Below are 4,856 nucleotides of genomic sequence, written 5' to 3'. Positions count from 1 at the left end.
TCCCTTTTCTGCAAAATGCAAAAGGGGGACAATTTCATTCTCAAGGGGATCCTTCTTATTCTTTGATTCTTATTATTTATTCTTAATTCTTATTCTTAATTAATATTTTATTCTTATTTATTTCTATTTATTTATTTTCGTTTTTCATTAAATCTCATTCTCATTAAAGTAAATAGAAATATAAAATATAGGAATTTTCATTTTTTCAACTAGTACTGATTGATGGAGCCATATGTGGATTAGTACAATTATGGGTAGTGTCATATTTAAGATTCCAAAAGATACTCTATTGAGTTTGGATTTTTCGATTTCTCCTGACCGTATATATAATAAAACCGAATCGAGTACCATATCTTTTCCGGTAGTCCATACACAAATGGAATTTGTATTTGGACGATACAAAATAAATTGAATTTTTTTGATAGAATCCTTTAATTTTAATAAATAATAAAATAAATTAAATAATAAAATAAATAAAATTAAATTAAAACTCAAAACTAAAAAAAAAAAAAAAGAAATAGAAATAAAATAAATATTATATTAATATTATATATAATATTATAAAAATTATATATAATATTATAAAAGAAATATTTTATTAATAAAATAGAAAATAAAGAAATATTATGAAATAAAGAAATATTATATTAATGAAAGAAATATTTTATAAAATATTTTATATTAATAAAATAAAGATCAAATAAAAATAAGGATCCACCTCCATTATAGAAGGACTGGATAATTTTTTTTTTTTTAGGATTTTTGCTGAAGAAAAAACAAACCCTAAACAAAAAAAATGGAATAGAATATTCGATTTTTTATACAATATTTACTATATTGGGACTTGTCTTTATCACATTTTTGTGTTTTCCAATAAGATTAGATCATTAAAAAAGGAGTTTAGAACTTAACTCCCCTTTCTCTGTTTCGTTTCTATTGTTTGTTTGGATTTGGTTGTAACCAATGTAAGTGTAAAGGTGGTTATATGATACTTCGTCAGATGATTGTACAAAGAAGGCGAGAATTTTATAGAAAAGAAGAAATATGATAAATAAAAATAAAGTAAAGAAATTATCAATTGAATCAAGAATTCAAAAATGAATTCGGTATGGATAAACAATCTTTCTATGTTATACTATTCAATTCTCGACGATGAATCGATTTGATAGCTCAGATATTGTTATTCATAATATTGATCAGACTCGATATCATCGAGATGGAATTCATCCCATTGAATTTAGAGGCGAAAGACTTATTATCCCTATGGGATTAAATCCCGAGTTATTGCAAAGAAAAAAAAAAAAAGAAACGATGAGATTATGGAAGTAAATATTCTTGCATTTATTGCTACTGCACTGTTCATTCTAGTTCCTACCGCTTTTTTACTTATAATATACGTAAAAACAGTTAGTCAAGGCGATTAATTTGAATGAAACTTGACTTCTTATCAATATTAATGATTGAAAAAATAAAATCAAAAGGATTCCTATTTTGCGTCTTAGATGAAATGAGCGGACTAGAATTAGCAGTATTCTATGAGATCTGATAGTATGATAGAAAGAAATAGAAATATATTTCTTTCTATCATACTATCTATTTTTGTTTTTCTAGTGTATAAAGTTGTACTGTATAAAGATATAGGCTTAATATAGAGATAGATTAATCTATAATATCCTCTCATATTCATATATCTAGATATCATATATCTATATGTAATGTACAGAACGTCCCAATTCTATTTCTTCATCTATTTGATTTGTGTTGATTCCAATTAATCTGAAATAGTCGAAAGGCAACTCTTACTTTTACGATTCTAATTCCTAGATTTCCGATTATTTTCAATATGAATCCTGGCGTTTACCGAAAGAATAAAATCAATGAAAAGGAAAAAAAATATGAACATATATTAAATTTTAAATTAATAAAAGAAAATCAAGAAATCTTTTTTTAGCATTTCGAAGAAGTAATTGATTGAATAGTTGGCAGATTGTCCAAGGAAGGGAGTTCTATAAAAATTTTTTAAGATTTCAACGAAAAGGATTAGTAAACCCTGCCGATTTTTAACCTTTTAATCATGATATGAAATGAGTCAAGTCAATAAGGTATAGCATAAATCCAATATTTAAAATAATAAAACAAATACTAAACCAAGCACTAAGCAAGAAAATCTCTTAGTATACGTAGTATCCCATTGGAGAACCACTATGTCTATGTCTATCTTATTTCCCATAGAAAATTCACTTAATTTAATCACTTTTCATTTTTAATAAAAGAGCTGCTTTTAAAAGAGCTACTTTCTTTAATATCTTTAATAAAAGAACGGCTTTCTTTTCTCTTTGAACAGGAAAGAGGTAAACAAAAACAAAGAAAAAAGATTGGAAAAAATTTCCTATCATTTGTATTCCTTTTACTTTCGAAATATGAACACGAGAATCGTTGAAATTTTTTTTTTGATTATGATTAAAAGGGTATTATTCATATATTAATTATTTATATTAATTATTTATAGAATACATTACTTCACTAAAATCCAATAGAATTTGGAAATGAAGATATTTTGAATTCAATTTCTAAATTTGTATTTGTAAGAATTTAGAAATTGAATTAAATAATTAAATAATTGAATTGAATTCAATTTAAACAGTTAAATTTAAAATCTTTGCAGAATGATCTATAAAACAATCGATACAGTTTGATTTCTCAACTCAATTAGTAGTACCCCTAGAGTCCACTTCTTCCCCATACTACGAGTGAAAGGGAAAATGTAAAGACTACCATTAAAGCAGCCCAAGCGAGACTTACTATATCCATGTGAATTATGTCCTCTATCTCTATGAATATGAAGGAATTTTTCCATTATTGTTCACTAATAATAGTAGAATTGCTGGGGCAGAGTCAAAAAAAAAAAGATTCTATTCAATATATTGATGAAACAATCCAAAAAATCCAATTAATTCTAAGAAGTTCTTATATGATTGCTGAAAAACTTTTAGTATAAACAAAACAGGCAGCAACGCCCTTGGAAGTATCAATAAAATGTTTCTAAAATGTAAGAAAAAAAAAAGAGTTATGTTTTCGTTTGTTGCTCTTTATTAAGTCAAAAATATACAAGATGGATCACTATCTATTATATAATAGACTCTTCCTTTGTTTTTCTATACCCTTTATTCTTTCCATTTGATCTAATTCGCCAAATTGTTTTACAGAAACAATAGGAAGACAGCCTATTCCATTCTTGATTAGGAGTTACCTAAAAAAAAAACAAAGAATTTCTTTTAGTACTTTCTATATATTTGTATATTTGATATACATTTGTGCTTTCTATAAAAATAAAAAGTAAAAATAAAAAATGGATATGTATAAGTAAAAGCCAATTATCCATTCAATCACTATTCGATTGATTGAATTCCTGAGTACTCAGGAATTCTCATGAGTTTGTATACAAAAAACCTTTCACCCTTTCAAGAACTACTAATTAGATTCCCTGCGCCGATATCCAATCTAATTCAAGACTCAGTCAGTAGACACTGCATTAGTCGTGGAAGGACTATTATATCCAAATTTACCGATTCCTTTTCACCACTATAAACTTTCCTTGAATCCTAGATTCAAGAATTTACAGCACTTTAGAGAACAGAATTTTCAGATATTTATAATCAAAAAAGTATCAAGATGCCTTTTCCTCCGCGTGCTTCTGTTGGAGGCAAATTCGACAAGATATATCAGCAAAAGGGAATAAGGTATTTTGTGCCTTTTGTTGATCAGGCGACACCCGGATTTGAACTGGGGAAAAAGGATTTGCAGTCCCCCGCCTTACCGCTCGGCCATGCCGCCAAGGCGACACAAAATAGACGAAAATACCCCTCCTTTTCTTTTTTTTTTTTTTGTACTTGTATCTTGAATCCCATTTTTCGTAATCCCTTTCCTAAATTCCTAAAAAAAGAAATCCTTACTTTTCTTTTTTTGATTGGATCTATCTTTTCGATTCATTTTGTATAGTATCTCAAAACACACACTATCTAAATTCTTTCCCATTTATATTGTCTAGTGAAATGAAAAGTGAATTTTCAGTCACAAAAGCCAACAAATTGGAACCATTAACTATTGCCTTTGAATTCATGAACGCTTCTTGGATTTGAATCTAAAATTGTATTTCCCTAATGCTAATTATATAAGAAAATCAAAATTGGATACGTAACCAATCAGTATTGATTCTTTTCAATAAAAAAAAATTCTTCTCAATTTCAATTATAACAACGATTATGAGTATATGTAAACCCTAGAACATAAATTTTTCCACAGATAGATATCTAATCTGATATCTTATCTGTCTATGATTCCTATAGGAAAATTTCTATTCAATGAAAAATTGAATAGAAAAATTTTGGTAGAGTATGACATGCACTGTCCAAAAAAGAACTCCCGTAAAAGAAGAGATGTATATATATGGATAGCTATGGTTATATCTGCGTATGTTTAATAAGCCTTCTTATGTACTTCAATCGTATTATATGAACTCGATTTTAAAAATAAATAAAAAAATATCTATTTTATGTTTATGCAAATTCTTTTTTTTTTTTGAACTAAACAATACAATGAAATCCACGAAAAAGCTAAGTGCTAAAAAAAGCAACTTTATATTGTTTCTGATTATTGTTTCTTTATCTCACCGAAAGATTAAATCCCAAATCCATTTATTTTATTGGTATCCAATCATATTGGAATAGGTAATATCATAATAATGGTGGAAATTGAATCACTTTTTTTTGCTATTCTATACAAAATATTCTATACAAAATTTATATTCTATACAAAATTTCATAAGTCTAAGTTAAGTGGAATTTCTCAATTCCTTG

The 4,856-nt window shown here is 26.8% G+C and overlaps 1 non-coding gene and 1 pseudogene across 1 annotated transcript; one reads left to right on the top strand and one right to left on the bottom strand.

Moving 5' to 3' along the window:
• Window positions 1–3,305: 3,305 nt before the first annotated feature.
• LOC149492229 (serine/threonine-protein kinase 12 pseudogene) lies at window positions 3,306–3,886 on the top strand (annotated as a pseudogene).
• On the bottom strand, window positions 3,764–3,834 carry TRNAC-GCA (transfer RNA cysteine (anticodon GCA)). Its single transcript has one exon. It is a non-coding gene; the product is annotated as a tRNA-Cys (tRNA).
• Window positions 3,887–4,856: the final 970 nt, after the last annotated feature.

This window comes from Jatropha curcas, unplaced genomic scaffold (assembly GCF_041381405.1).
Source record: "Jatropha curcas cultivar XTBG-Jc1 unplaced genomic scaffold, XTBG_Jcur_1.0 HiC_scaffold_67_pilon, whole genome shotgun sequence".
Taxonomy (NCBI): Eukaryota; Viridiplantae; Streptophyta; class Magnoliopsida; order Malpighiales; family Euphorbiaceae; genus Jatropha; species Jatropha curcas.
Note: the sequence above shows the minus strand (reverse complement) of the source record. Positions and strands in the feature narration are given on the sequence as shown.